The 16021-nt window shown below is 52.0% G+C and overlaps 1 pseudogene; it reads right to left on the reverse strand.

Moving 5' to 3' along the window:
- Positions 1–8282: 8282 nt before the first annotated feature.
- Positions 8283–11646, reverse strand: LOC129401636 (HLA class I histocompatibility antigen, B alpha chain-like; annotated as a pseudogene).
- Between the last annotated feature and the right edge of the window lie 4375 nt (positions 11647–16021).

The following is a 16021-nucleotide window of genomic DNA, read 5'->3' on the forward strand; positions in this document are numbered from 1 at the left end:
TCCTGGGAATAGAACCCAGGTCGGCCGCCTGCAACGCAAACACCTTACCCACTGTGCTATCGCTCCAGCCCCTCCTCCAGCTTCTTGAATCGCCCTGCCTGTCCTGTCCAGCTGTCCCTCTGCGGGCAGGTCTCTCCAGGCCACCACCGTGACGACCTGCTCCATCTCCACTGGGAGGGGTGGTGCTCAGGGGCGCCCCTGGCGGGGTGGGGGATGCTGCGAACTGCCCTGGCCTCTGGGCTGGCCTCCTCACCCCTAGGCTGCCCCCGCTCCCACCCCACATCACTGCAGGTGGTCAGCAGGGGCCAAGCACTGGGGGATGAGCAGCTTCCTTGCCCGTGTGTCCCTACCCTCCTAGCTGCTGAGGACCACAGAGTGCGACTGAATGAAGACCCAGAGCTCCTCCACCTCCGGGGGACCGGCAGGGTCCCCCAAACAGGAGGTGCAGTGTCAGACGGCAAATCCTCAAGGCTGGGGAGGCCCAGCCCGAGCTGGACGCAGAGGCCAGCCTGTGAGCATGCGCCAGGAGCCCAGATGGCCGCATATGCACAGAACACAGCGCTGGAGGGGCTGGGGCCCAGATCCCACACTCCCAGGGGCACCGAGGGCCACAAAGAGACGCCTGACCCCAGTGAGAACGGGTGAACGAAGATGTGTAGGGGCTGGAGCAATAGCACAGCGGGAAGGGCATTTGCCTTGCAGGCAGCTGACCCTGGTTCTATCCCCAGCATCCCATATGGTCCCCTGAGCACCACCAGGAGTAATTCCTGAGTGCAGAGCCAGGAGTAACCCCTGTGAATCTCGCGGTGTGACCCAAAAAGAAAAAAAGTTGTGGGAGCACCACACAGGCCACCTCAACTAGGGGCGCAACCCCTGACAAGTGCAAGTGTGAGCACCACCACTAAGGGAGCACGGACCTCGGGGAGCACTCTGCCAGGAGAGATCCCTGAGTGCAGAGCCAGGTGTGCCCCCTCCCAAGAAAAGCTTCTCCAGGGGACGCTACTAGTCGCTCCTGCTGTGGTTTGGGGGCCACATCCAGCCATGCTGAGACCACAGTGGGCCAGGGATCGAACCCGAATCTCCCACAGGAGGGGCCTGTGCTCCAGCCCTTGGCATCAGCTCTCTGCCCCCTCCAGGAGACTCTAAGACAGAAACGGGCTCCAGAGCTTCTGGACAAGCCCAACCCGACAGGCAACGGGGATCGGGCCGCCTCCAGGGCTCCAAATCTGGGCCTGTGGCTCTTCCAGGAACTCCTGTAATCTCAAGTATGTGGGGGTGGGGCGTTTCCTGGCTCACTGGCTTTTTGGGGTCCCCCAGTGGAAGGCAGCCAACACCCTCTCCTCCATGTCCTTCCCCGACTCCAGAACTCACCCAGGGGACAGCGACTGACTCAGACACTTCCTGTTTTCTTGACCACAGTGACAAGGGAGTGGACACAGGGGCTGATGACCAAAGGGGGGGGGCTGGAGAGAGGCACAGCTGGGATGTGAGGCCAGCCTCCCTCCTGCCACACAGCACCAGCTTCTGGTCTCTGGGGTCCTGGGGGTGTCCTGGGGGTCGGGTCAGCAAAGGCAGGAGGAGTCTGGGCAGCTTTCCTTGAAGTGCACCGGCTGGGCTGAGGGAGACAATGGCTCTCCCTGAACCAAATGCTGGACAGCAGGTGAGGGGGAGACCTTGGGTCAGACCCTGGGGTACCTGCACATCCTGCCATTTATTGCTGCGAGACCCAAACAAGCCCAGGTCCCTCTGAGCCCTGCCACCTTCTGATGCCGCATGACACCCTGTGTGCGGAGCATATGTGCAACCTCAGAGTGCCAGAGCATGTGTGCAACCCCAGAGAGCCAGCATGCCTGTGCAACCGCCGAGAGCTAGCAAGTATGTGCCACACCATTCGCCTCACTAAAAACTGTCTCTACAAAGGGAATTCTTAATGCAGGTATAATTTTATGTTTTAGCATGTGTTGTAAGAAGAAATACGAAGTAAACTATTTTATGCTGCTAAGTGGGCATGCTTAAGGGATGGGTGGGAAACTGGGGACTTTGGTGGAGGGAAGGTTACTCTGGTGTTAGAATTGGTGTGGAAGATGGGAAGGAGCTGCCTGTCCTGATCCCTTGAGGCCTGGAGTTTTCAGTCACTTGTCCCACATACCTGGGTTTTTTTTGTTTTGTTTTGTTTTGAGTTCTGGAGGTTTTCGGCCACCGGGTTCATAGGGGCCATGTGGAGGGATGACGCCTGCTCCTGTCTGAAGCACCAGGAGAAATCGGCCTGGCGCAAGGCCTGGAGGCATCTCTGCATAGAGCTGCTTGGTTGTGAGATTCATTTCTGAGTCTCCAGCCATATTAAAACCCAGACTCTCCTCCCTGTTAGACTCTCTGAGACTTCAGAAACCATCCAGGTGATGCCTCAGCTCACTGGCATTTGTGGCTCCGTATCTCTGTGCCTTCCACACAGTGTCACATCTGTGAGATCAGGTCAGATCGCCTTGCTTGGGGGTTTCAAGATTTAATCTTTGAGTTTCTCTTTAGTCATCATTCTTGGGATGTTGGATAACACTTCGCTGCTCCCGCAGGGAGCTTAAGGTTTATTGAGCCACTCCTACCACAGAGCCACCAAGGTACAACTAATAATCCTATATTGCTTTTTTCTTTCCTTCATGTCATTTGAATGGCTTATTTAGAAATGTCCTTTCTGTATAGACACAAGAAGAGAATTGATGCAATGCTATGTAACATGTAGTTAATTGACTCCAAAATAATATTTACTCCTGGGCATCCGTATTTACTTGACTTAAGCCTCAGTTGCCCTTAGTTCCTAGCACTCCAAGAGCAGCGTCCCGATGCATGACTGATGGACCCAGGGCAAGTTGTGAGCTACCCTGGCATCCTAATGGGCCAGACCAAGCGCCATAATACTTAACTATAAGTTAAGAGCATGGATAAACTCTGTCATGATCCAAAAGAGGTAACTGAATAAGGACCCTGCTGGGGTTAGGAAGACTAACCTGGCCTGAGGACTATGGTCTGGAATATATATGAGATGTCCCCAGGAAGAGCCAGTCTTTAAGCTTGGTATCTCTTACTGTGCTCATACAAAATGACATTGCTAGAAATATTATAAGAAGTAAAATTACTAGGACTATTTAAGTAGATGAAGCTGTTGGACCAATCGATTGTATTCCAAGTCGGTGTCAACAACAGCATATTCCCATATTGCCACAATAGTGCCAAAGAGCTCCCACTTGGTGGTCATTCTGGGAGTTCTCTTCTTAAACTTTGCAGCCCTTTCTCCCTGCTCTGTGAAGTAGAATTTCGCACAAAGGAGATGATGGTCTGATCCCATTTGGAATTTTGGGACAACAGTGACATCAGTCAGGCAAAACCATTGATTGAATATGATGTGGTCAATTTCATTGTGGAACTGTCCATTGGGAGGTTCCCATGTCCAACATTTAGATTTGGCCTTCTGGAACTGCGAGTTACCATGGATGGTCTTGGTCAACATGATGAATTCAGACAGTCTCTCACCCTGATCATTCCATTCTAGGCCATGGGTCCCAATGTGGAGTTCTTTGGGTGACCTTCTTGGTCCTATCTTGACATTAAAATCACTGACAATGGCCTTGTAGAAGGTGTGGCCTACTTTATAGAACTTCTCTAGCTCCATGCTCAGACTCTGACAGTGAGTGTGGAAAGATTGGACTGCAGCTGAATCTCACGAAGACAATGTTCATGAGAAATGAAGTCGTTCCTGATGTTCCATTTGCTCTCAACAGAACGAACATCTCCAAATGCAGCAGTTATGTGTACCTAGGTCGAGAACCAACATGATGAACAACTTGGCACCAGAGCTGCGCAGGTGGAAGAGAGCGGTGTGGAACACCTTCAAGAGCGTCAAAAAAGTTGTTAAGAGGACAAAGAACCTCCGGCTCTGGGCACATCATTTTGACTCGACCTGCAGGAACATAGGCCTCAGAGACCTGGACCCTGTGAAAACAGGATGAGAATGCTACCCGGGTATCCCAAAGAGGAATCGAAAGAGCTATGCTTGGAGTATCACATTTCACTCAAGTGAGAGGAGGAATCCAGAGTTCTGACCTCCATCAATGATTGAGGATTATGGACACTGTCTCGTTTGCCAAAGCGTCAAAGATCAGATGGGCTGGACACATAATGATTTGTAGATGACCGCTGGACTAGGGCTGTTACAGACTGGATTGCATGGGACGTCAAAAGAATGCCTGGCCGCCCACCTACTAGATAGTCGGACTTCTTCGTCAAGACCATGAACAAATGGTTTGATGCTCTTCATGTTCCTGGATCAAGCAGACTCCACTGGGCTCCACCAGCACACGACAGGGACAAATGGAGAGGTTAATGGCGCCCGCCCGCTAGAGCAAATTGATGAGTAACAGGATGATAGGTGATAGGCGACTTAAGTGGATTGCTAGCTGAGGAAAGAAAGCAACACACCCTGAATGGAATCACAGCCTTGAGGGGATATCCTTATTATCTGGAATAATCTCCTTAGATGAGATTTTGTCCTTGGGTTGATCTCCTGGAGGAGTGGCCTTACTTCTCTTTGTTGATTTGTTCAACCCCACCTTTGTATCCCCACCCAACATAATTCTTATGTAAACTATGCTGTAAAGGGTTGGGGGGGGGGGTCAGAGGGCAAATGAAGGAGACAAAGTTACCAGGTCATCAGTGATCAGAAGGTGACAAAGCTAAGAGGAAACAAAGTTACAAAGTGACAAACTTACGAGGTCAGAAGGGGAAAGAAGAGAAAGGCAGCCACTAGAGACCAGAAGACAGAGAGAGACAGAGACTGAAGGAGAAAACAACGGCACTGACTGGAGACAGAAGACTTACGAGACAGAGCACAGCAGCACGAACAGAAGACAGAGGACTTAAGAAAAGAGCACAACGGCCCACATAGAAGCAGAGCACAAAGGAAGAAGATAGAAAGAAGCACAGCAATGAAGAGAAGACAACAAGAAGACGAGGATGAAAACTGAGACTTTGGAGACTTGAGGTCTGAGAGGAGACTAGGATGATGGAACTCTGATGACCAAGACTATGGCCATAACGACAACTGTGATTGAGCCATAAAGGGAGAGATCTGACGACGCTGGGGAGTCTGCCCGTCACCAATCTTTCAACCCTCGTCCCAGAAGGCTCCTAAGGAGGCCACTTCTGGTTCACCAAAAGCCGCCTCTGTGTCCTGCCTGTGCCCAGCTGAGCATGAGCCTGCCTTTGCCACAGCCCACCTTTTCTCACTTCTTTTTTTTTTTTTTTGCTTTTTTTGGGTCACACCCAGCAATGCTTAGAGGTTACTCCTGGCTTTGCACTCAGGAATTACTCCTGGCAGTGCTTGGAGGACCATATGGGATGCCGGGGATCGAACCCGGGTTGGCCTCGTGCAAGGCAAACGCCCTACCCACTGTGCTATCGCTCCGTCCCCCTTTTCTCACTTCTTATGTATGTATCATGTGTTGTTGAGTTGCGGTTGGCATGAGACGAATAAAAAACTCAACAGGGGTGTCCTCATATGTTTTCCAAGGTTTAAATATCACTGTTGCAGTAAGTTACCCCAGCCCAGACATCCTACCTGAATCCAGACTTGTCTGTCCAGGTGCCAACATCACCTGCATTTCTGACAGGTCTCAGCTGTCACCCTCCTAACCTGGATTTTATGGTATCATTAGCTTAGTGAGCTTCTTCCAGAATCTTTCTTGACCCCAGTAAAAGCACCCATACTTCCACTTGTACATCCTGACATTTGGGATTTCTCCCTGACTCCTGTCTCCTAACGCAGATTCCATACATTAGGAAATGCTGTAAAGGAAATATGGAAGGATGTGAGGAACTGTCCATGTGGGTGTCTGATGCCAGGCAGGAAATGTCAGTGTAAATGCACCAGGGCAGGCACAAGCTGTAAAGTCCAGCTTCAAATGCCTGCAGAATCCAGTCACTTCCATGATTTCACCTGATCACACCCCAGTGACCCCAACATCTCTACCACTCTACTCTACACCAGTTTCCCAGTTCCTGCAGCTCACTGTCCCCTCACCTGTCCATCTGCACAGCAGCCAGACTGATGACCCAGAGACAATCGCACCAGGTTGAACTTTCATTCAAACCTGCCTGGAGCTGCCCCTCTTAGATGAAAGTCAAATCTTCCAGAGTCATGGCAGCCTCGTGACCTCGGGCACCAGGCCCTCACCTCAGTGACTGCTCCAGCCACGCCGCTGCCTCCTCTTCACTGACACAGACTCAAGCCTGCCCTGGCACATTTACACTGACACTTCCTGCTCGTCACCAGACACCCAGACAGTCCCTCACATCCTTCCATATTTCCTCAGTCACCATCCCATGCAGCCACACTGACCGGGCAAGGAAAATAGACACTGTCCCTGTCCCCACACTCTTATAAGTACGTCCCGTTTTCCCCAGAAATTACCAATTTCAAACCAGAACATTTGCCTCGGTTATTATATTTTCAGTGTAAGTCTCTCTCTTCCTACTAAATCTCAAAGGCTAGTAAGTTTTGCGTGATTTTCATTCTCTGTTGTTTGATAGACCCCAAAATATCATCCCCATATCTGGCACAGTGGGTAGAAGATCAGTGTAGGCCATGTTAGAAATACTGTCTTATTCAGTAACCTCAACAAACATGCCATGCTGTGGCAGCTGCAATGTCTACTCCAAGTGACATCGGTGTCACCTCGTCTTTTCTCACAAGTGCTCCTCATCCTCACTTTACCCCTCCCTCACTGGCATCCCACAGCACACAGCACTTTCTCTCTTAAGATAAGAGGATCTTGGGCCCACAGATCCCATTTTCTAGCCCCTAAGTTTGAAGGTAACTGAGAGTAGTTTATAAATTCATGAACTCAGATCACAGACAGCGCTGAGATTCCTAGAGCTTCAGGGTTGGTGGGTGGGAGGCCTGAATTCCAACATGGCAAGTCTGAACACTCGTCTCCTGATACCACAGAGACTCCCGTGTGCAGGGGCCACGCTGGGTCTTGAGGGGACAGTGAGAGGCAAATGGCTCCTGAAGCTCAGAAATGAGGACACACACTGAGAGAATGAGCTGTGAATGTGTGTACAAGAGAACAGGCGCCTCCTGCACAGAAGCAACAAATAAGCACTCAGATGGGGCTGAGGAGCAGCCCCAGGCCTGAGCCTAGACTGACCAGCACAGAAGCCCTCGCTGCTCACGGTCCTGGGACAGGATGAGGCCGGGTGTGACCTGAGTCCCTGTGAGCAAGGGCCTGTGGGACGAGGTGCTACTGAGGGACCAGGACAAGGAGCAGGAGAAATGACCCGACAGAAGAGTGACTGCATCAAAGCCCATAATGACTGAGACAGGGACAGACTGGGCACACCTCTATCACTTCCCTTTCCCACTCAGCCTCTCCAGTCACATATGGGACAGACTAAAATCAAAACAGAAAACACATGGAAAGTCTCAAGATTTTTATTTTTTTCTACTCAAATTTCAGGGATTTCCTTTATTAACCCTCAACCCCACAATACAGGAATTAGAAAAATGCAAATCAGATGCTGGTTTCAGTAAGGGAGAAACACTATTCAGGAAAACAAGAAGCTAACACAGATGGAGACGGCTGAGTCCTGTCTCTGCTGGCACAGCCCAGAGCATCAGGGAGAGAATGCAGGTCAGTGTGGAGGGCCTGGTGGGCAGGGGTTTGCCAGTCTCCCCCCTCACAGTATGTGACAGGACACAGACACACTCAGGTCCCAGGGCAGAAGGAGAATCAGCAGTTCTTTTTTTTTTTTCTTTTTGGGTCACACCTGGCGATGCTCAGGAGTTACTCCTGGCTCTGCACTCAGGAATTACTCCAGGCGGTGCTCAGGGGACCATATGGGACGCTGGGAATCGAACCCAGGTTGGCTGCATGCAAGGCAAATGCCCTATGCACTGTGCTATCACTCCAGCCCCGAATCAGCAGTTCTTGGGTCACAACTTTGGGATGTGAGGAACCCAGAGGGGCAGCTGTCTCACACTGTGAGAGAAAGAATGAAGATATCCAGGTGAGTGACAGAAGTGGTGACATTCTGAGCAAGCTCCCAGCATCCGTCTCAAAGAACCCACAAACCCAGTCCTGTCCCCTCTGCCCAATCCCGCCCACTCCAGCCTCCAGAGTCTCACCTCTAGGGTTCGAGAGAGACTCATCAGAGCCCTGGGCACTGTCGCTGTCTGGGGAGGAACAAACAGGCCAAGGTCAGAGCCCCCAGGGGTGGGACTAGAGGAGGAACTAGGGGTGCGGGAGCTCCCCGTGGGCTCCGGTCTCTGTCCCCAGGATTCCAGGGCCCCAGCCCTGCCCACACTTACTTGCAGCCTGAGTGTACTGTCCTCCTTCCTCACCTGCGGAAGGAAACAGCCCAGGCAAGGTCGGGGAGAGCACTGGGTCCTGAGCCCACAGAGCAGCTCTCTAGGCCTGGAAACCCTGGGAGGCATCAGAACTCTGAACACTGAGGGCAAGACCAGGAAATACACAGGAACAAGATGTTCCTGTACTGACCAGCCTCTTCCTGGTGGTCTGTGCTCACAGGGAAAGTCCCTGTGACCTGGGACCCTGGGAACCAGGTTCATGCCCAGCTTATGGAGGTGAAAGTGTCTTTCCTGAGCAAACCTGAGAGCGGCACACACAGGGGCGGGTGGTGCTCCCGCTAATGAGGCAGGAGAGCTAATATGGGGGGCAGACCCCCAAAATGGGACAAGACTGAAGACTTTCTATGTTGGACAGATTCCCCCCAACCCACCCCCATCTTACCTGAATGCTTCCTCCTGCGGATCACAGCTGCCACCACAGCTCCAGTGACCACAGCCCCGAGGAGAGCCAGGCCGACAATGATGCCCACAATGAGGATGGTGGGCTGAGAAGGGGGCTCTAGGAAGGGAGGAAGGAGAGGGTCTGACCCCAGACCCAGCCTGACCCTCAAGAGTTCCCCACAGGGACCAACCTTGATTCCCTGAGAACAGGCTCTGTGCCCGTCCCCCTCCTCACCCCATCTCAGGGTGACAGGCTCCGGCAGCCCCTGGTGCTGCACACGGCACGTGTATCTCTGCTCCTCTCCAGAAGGCACCACCACAGCTGCCCACTTCTGGAAGGTTCCATCCCCTGAAGGCCTGGTCTCCACCAGCTCTGTGTCCTGGGTCAGGTCCTCCCCATCACGCTGCCAGGTCAGGGTGATGTCGGCAGGGTAGAAGCCCAGGGCCCAGCACCTCAGGGTGACCTCCTGGTCACAGAAGGGGTGGCGGGTGATGTAGCTTCTGGGGGCTTCTGAGGAGGAACAATGAGAAAATTCACACTTTGGGTCACTTCCACAATGAGGGTGAACAGAATAATTGGTTTGGGATAGGAGGTGAAAAACCAGACACAAACTGGGCTGAGAAACTGGATAAAATCCTATTCCTTGGAAAGTTCTAGAACAGGGTTTGGGAAGGAGGTTCAGGTCTCTCAGGAGACATTGACCTTGTCCTGCCCTGGGTGAAGGGTGAGTGACTGAGAGAAGCAGGAGCCAGAGCTGAGATCTGAGAGAGTTCACAGGTGGCTGTCGGGTCCCAGGGAACCCACATTCGTTATTTCAGAGAAGGTCGCCCCTCCCCACACTCTCCCACACTGAGAAACTTCGAGGTCCCAAGGACACAGGATGGCCTGAGGGAGTGCGGGTCTCTGATATAGAACATGGAAACCTGGCCGGACCGTCCCTCTCCTGACTGAAGAAGGGGCGCTGTTCTCATACTGAACCCCACTATGTCCCCCCTGTGGGGAGTCGCCCGGGACTCCCTAGGGCGGTCAGAGTTCGTCACTACCAGGACTAGTACCTGTGCGCAGCAGCGTGTCCTTCCCGTTCTCCAGGTATCTGCGGAGCCACTCCACGCACTCCCCCTCCAGGTAGTTCCTGCGGTACTCAGCCCCGCCTGCCTGCTCCCACTTGCGCTGGGTTCTCCAAGCCTGCGTGCCCGCCGCTGCCGTCCAGGAGCGCAGGTCCTCGTTCAGGGCGATGTAGTCGGCGCCGTCATAGGAGAATTGTTCGTACCCGCGCAGGAGGCGCCCGTCGGACCCCACGTCGCAGCCGTACATCCACTGGAGGGTGTGAGAGTCTGACCCGCCCGCACAGATTAACCCCGAACCGAAAACGAAACCGGGGCCCGGTCCCCGCGGCGCCTCCCGTGAAGGGTCCGGGGCGGGTCCCTCAACCTCGGGGACGCTCGGACCCACCTCGGGGCGACCAGGCCCGTCCCCGTGTGGGCTCGTCCCTGCCCGGCCGCGCTCACCCGCCTCGCTCTGGTTGTAGTAGCCGCGCAGGTTGCTCAGGTACACTCGGAAAGTCTGTGCGGTCTCCATGGAGATCCGCGTCTCCCGCTCCCAGTACTCGGGTCCCTCCTGCTCCGCCCATGGCGCCCGCGGCTCTTCCCTCGGACTCGCCGAGTCGCTGTCGAAGCGCACGAACTGCGTGTCGTCCACGTAGCCGACGGAGATGAAGCGGGGCTCCCCGCCGGGCCGGGACACGGCGGTGTAGACATACCGCAGGGAGTGGGGGCCTGGGGGAGGGGAAGGGGTGACACCCGGCCCGACCCGCCCCCCGCGCGCCCCGGGGCCAGGGAGTGGGAATGGGAGGGGGCTCGGGAGACGGGAAGGGGGAGGGACCGAGAAGGGCGAGACTTAGGGGCGCGGGGGGAGTTGGGGGTTGGGGGACAAGGAGGAACATTTGGGGGCATCCGGGCAGGGAACCGGAGAAACTCCTTCTCGGGGCCCTGCACATCAGTGCCTGGCAGTCCCCACCCTTACCCCCGCACCGACTCCCCTCCCGACCTCGCACTCACCCGCCCGGGTCTGGGTCAGGGCCAGGGCCCCCCGAGAGCAGCAGCAGGAGGGGTGGCGGCTCCCACATACTTAAGGAAGCAGGGGGGTTCTCACTCACTAGCCATTCCAGTCAGTTCATAACGGAGAAAGTCACGAACGCTATTGGCTGATCTAGACAGCGATGCCCAATGGGAGTGAGGATTGCGGACGCGTCAGGAGTATCCGGGTAGAAGGCACTGACACAGGTTGCAGAGGGAGAAGTGAAACTCTGGGGAGATGAGGAACCCCCAGGCCTGATCTCCTGCCCCCAACACCACCCTGGGGACACTGGACCACACCTGGGACCTGGGATTTCGCCCTCTCACCTGATCCCTCACCTGATCTTTGTCGCATTGTGTTCCATGTCCAGGGCTGGGACAGACACATTGATGTTCCATGGTTTTCATTTCAGTATCTTGCTACAATCTTACAAGTTCATGAGGACCCCAGAGATGCTTCTGTGCGTTCAGGTTGTGCCTGTCAGTGTTTGCTGTGGGAGGAATCTGAGTTAAAGACCCTTTATTGTTGGTGGTGACGATTTTTTTTTTCCAGCTTTTGGGTTTTGGCCACACCAGACAGCGCTCAAGAGTAACTTCTGGCTCTGTGCTCAGGGATCACTCTTGGCAGGGTCATGGGACTATATGTGGTGCATTGGACCAAACCCATGTTGTCCACATGCAAGGCAAGCACCTTACCTTCTGTAATATCTCTTCTGCGAGTTAAAGCCTGAAAATGACTTCAACTGGGATAATATCAGCAACAGATTCATGCTAACAGGAAGTCTTTTGGGGAGGGCAAGGGGTCACACCCAGTGATGCTCACTGTCTCTGTACTCAGGAATTATTCCAGGCAGCGCTCAGGGAAACATATGGGATGCAGGCAATAGGACCTATTTCTGGCAAAGTGCAAGGCAAGCTCCTTACCTGTTATACTATCTCACAAGCCCTAGAAAGTCTTTTGAAGAAAAACCATATTAGATTTTTGCCAGGGACCCGCAGGAGCTGAGCAGGCCTGATCCATGGACACCATGAGGACTAAGAAAGAGGCAGAAATGGGAGCGAAAAGCATGAAGTGAGGGGCTCACAGCCTGTGAACTGAGCCCTGACTCTTCTATGTGAATCATATTTGTGTAAAACACAAAAATAAAAAGAAAGGGCGCACAGGCGGCGAGGCAGGCGAAGGAAGGAAGAAGGCCAAACTGGTTGCTCGATTGGTTTATTTCATGTCCATCTCCATTCTCCTCTGATTCTCCTCCTGCTTCTTTCTCCCCCATCCTACTTCATTCTCTCTCTCTCTCTGCCTCTCTCCCGGCTCTCGGTCTCTCTCTCGATCTGTGGATCTGGCCCCCGTGGATCTGGCCCCGTGGATCTGGCCCCCAACCCACTCTTACAGCCTAGTTAAATCTCCACAGCATGAGGGGGTTGGGGCATACACATAGGTGTGGTCAGCAATAAGGTAAGGTTTTTTTCCCTCAGGGGATGCTTCTCCTAGGACTTAATTCTCTTTCAGCAGGAGGATCCACCCAAGGGCAGAGTCCCATGAATGTGTTTCTCTTCTCCTCAGCCAGCAAACATACAAGAATTCATAATATTAATTATTTTGTATGGACACAATAAGAGATGCATTAAAGCTTATAGAATTGCTCTCCTGGGGCCATCTCAATCTCAGACTACAGTGCTCAGGCCAGATCAGTCTTTCCTATCCCTGGCAGGGTCCCAGTCTCATAATTACTATTGGATCATGACAGCATTTGTCTATGATCAAGCTCTTAACTTATAGTTAAGAATTAGGCACTTTGGCCAGGCCCATCTCGATGCCAGGGTAGCACATAACTCACCGCTTGCCCTGGATCCTTCCTGTCCCACGTCGGGGACCCTACTTTGGGGTGCTAGGAACTGAGGGCAACTGAGGCTTAAGTGGAGAAAGCAGATGCCCAGGAGGGAATAATATTCGAGGCCAATTAAGTCTTAAGTTATAAAAACATAATATTGTCTTCTTGTGTCTATACAAAAAAGACATAGCTTTAAAGTAAATTATTCAAAAGGCATAAAGAGGAGAGAAAGGCAATGTTATAATATTCAGTGTCCTAGGAAGTTCTGACCTTACCAATTCACAGAGTTTGATTAAGGAAAGAGCAGATAAACTGGTAGAAATGGTTACAGATAAACAAAGGAATGGGAGTGACTCGGGAGCACTTTGATGGGTGTGACTGATAAACCTAAGCTCCTAGTGGCAAGGGGAAAGGACAAACCAATGATATCCAACAATATTTATTACTTCAAATGCATAATCATCAGAACAACATTCCTTGTGAAAATACTAAGAATTGTATATAATCACTGAATCACTGTCATCCCATCAATTTACTCAACGGGCACCAGTAATGTCTCCATTGTGAGACTTGTTACAGTTTTTGGCATATCAAATACGCCAGGGGTAGCTTGCCAGGCTCTGCTCTGCAGGCGAGATACTCTCGGTAGCTTGCCAGGCTCTCCGAGAGGGGCAGTGGAATCAAATCCGGGTCTGCACCATGCAAGGCAAATGCCCTACCCATTGTGCTATCATCAAGCCCATGTATATAATTACTGTCACTGTCATCCCGTTGCTCATCGATTTGTTCGAGTGGGCACCAGTAACATCTCTCATTGAGAGACTTATTGTTACTGTTTTTGGCATATCCAATATGCACGGGTATCTCGCCAGGCTCTGCCGCGTGGGCTCGATACTCTCAGTAGTTTGCCGGGCTCTCTGAGACGGGCGGAGGAATCGAACTCTGGTCGGCCATGTGAAAGACGAAAGCCCAACCACTGTGCTATCGCTCCGGCCCTATGTATATAACATAATATTTATATATAATATACAAGTTAGACTTTTACACATGCAAGGGCCTTAGTTGATGGGGAAAAATATCTTTGTAATGGGCTTTCTCAAGGGGAGATTCTTTCAGGAGTGGAAGCAGAGATAGAGCAGGTACAGAACCCTCCCCTACACTCCGCCCCCCCCACCTTGCAGGCCAATATTACACATCTAGGGCAAGTATTCTGGGTTGAAAGGTCCCATAAAGTTCAATAAAGAATCAAGTGGTCACACAAAAACCTCTTGTCCAATCCTTTATTTACCTAGTCCATAGCCATTTTTATTACTTTAAAATTTTTTTTTTTATTTTATGCTTTTTAATTGAGTCACCATGAGAACAGTTACAGGGCTTTCAGGATCAAGTCTCAGTCATACAATGATCAAACACCCATCCCTTCACCAGTGCACATGTTCTCCTACCAAGAACCCCAGCAGAACCCCCGTCCCTCTCCCCCTCTGCCTGTGTGGCAGATGATTTTCACTTTACTCTCTCATTACTTTGATAACATTCAATTTTTTTTTTTTTGCTTTTTGGGTCACACCCAGCGATGCTCAGGGGTTACTCCTGGCTTTGCACTCAGGAATTACTCCTGGCGGTTCTTGGGGGACCATATGGGATGCCGGGGATTGAACCCGGGTCGGCCGCGTGCAAGGCAGACACCCTACCCGCTGTGCTATCACTCCGGCCCCAACATTCAATTTTTGACAGAAAACTCACTATCATTATTTGGAGTTTCCTCCCCCCAGTAGTCAGACCTGTTGGAATGGCATCATTAGATTGTATGTTTTCTATTGTTGATAACAAAGAGCAAAGGATGTTGCACTGTCATGAAAGCAGCCACCCAGTTTTGGGATTCTGGTATTAAGTCCAGAGGTATTTCTGCCAGCAGCCGCTGCAGTCTGAGATTGGTTTGTGTGCCTCTGGGATCATGGCTGTTCAGGAGCAGGGGAGCTGTTCGTGAGAGGCCGTTGGGTTCTCATTTGGGCAGGAAGCAGGGCCGGTTCTGCACACCCCCCCCATCGTGAGATTCCCCGTGCGTCCCATCACTGCAAGCTCCTACCTCTCTGTCCAATTGGCTCTAAATGGTGGCGTCACCATACTGCCCAAAGAGGGAAAGGCCGAAGGACAAAGACCCTTCTCCTCCCTGTGCTGCACGGGGCCATAGTTTAGTTCAAAGTCTAGGAGTGCGGCTGCCAGCAGTTGCTGGGTTTCTGTGCCTCTGGGATAATGGCCACTAAGGGGTGTCAGAGCCATTCCTGAGCTTTTTTGTCCCAAACAGTTTTTGTTTTTTCAGCAGTGAAATAGCCCAGCTCTTCAAGTAATCTTGAGAAGAACGCCAAACTCTAAATCTTCCATGTAGACCAGTCAGGGCTGGGCTCGGGGCCTCCTCAGAATGGGGTTGGGCAGATTCCCCGAACACCCCAGCCACCCTCCCCTGTCCAGGGCCAACAGTACCCACCCACACCCAAAGTTTCAGGCATAGAAATGGCCCAGCTCCACACCTGAACCTCATCAAGCCGCCAAGCCACCAAATGCTTCCAGCTTCTGGAGCGACACCACATTCCATGGTAGTTTGAGCCTTTTGACCCCAGCCCAGTAGGAAAACAGCAGATTTGATAAAAACTTGTGTAGGATATTGCAAACCACAATGTCCAAGATGAGAGAGTGTGTGTGTGTGTGAGAGAGAGAAGCAAAGCACCTACCCTAGAGGCAGGAAGGGGGTGGGGAGTGGGGGTGGTGGGAGGGACCCTGGGGACACTGGTGCTGGAAATGTCCACTGGTGCAGGGATGGTGTGGGAATACTGTATGACTGAGATCCAGTCATGAACAGCTTTGTCAGGGTCTATCTCAGTGATTCAATAAAAACATTAAATAAATTGTGTCGAAGCCCACCAAGCTCAGTGAGCAAAAATAATACCACAGAAGGCTCAGAGACACAAAACATCCAGTAAACACTCAGACCCTCAGCATTGTGAGATAGAACAATGATCACAGATTGATTCCTGTAGGGAGCCATTTTACAATCCTGGTTCTCATCTTCAAGTAAGACAGAGCCTGGCTCTTCTCAAACAGGGGCTTACTTAAAATACCTGTAACAAGGTTGTCGTTACTGACCCTACTGACCTTACTGTTCCACCATTGTTTACATTAGCCGATACCTGTGCCTGACATGATAAATGGACATGTCACGATCTGTGATTGACTACTGCTTGTACGGGGGTCCGGGTACGCATACCATACCACTGCCTCCCAGCAGGCAAGTATAAATGCTGTAGCTGCCAGTGGA

This window comes from Sorex araneus, chromosome 2 (genome assembly GCF_027595985.1).
Source record: "Sorex araneus isolate mSorAra2 chromosome 2, mSorAra2.pri, whole genome shotgun sequence".
NCBI classification, from domain to species: Eukaryota; Metazoa; Chordata; class Mammalia; order Eulipotyphla; family Soricidae; genus Sorex; species Sorex araneus.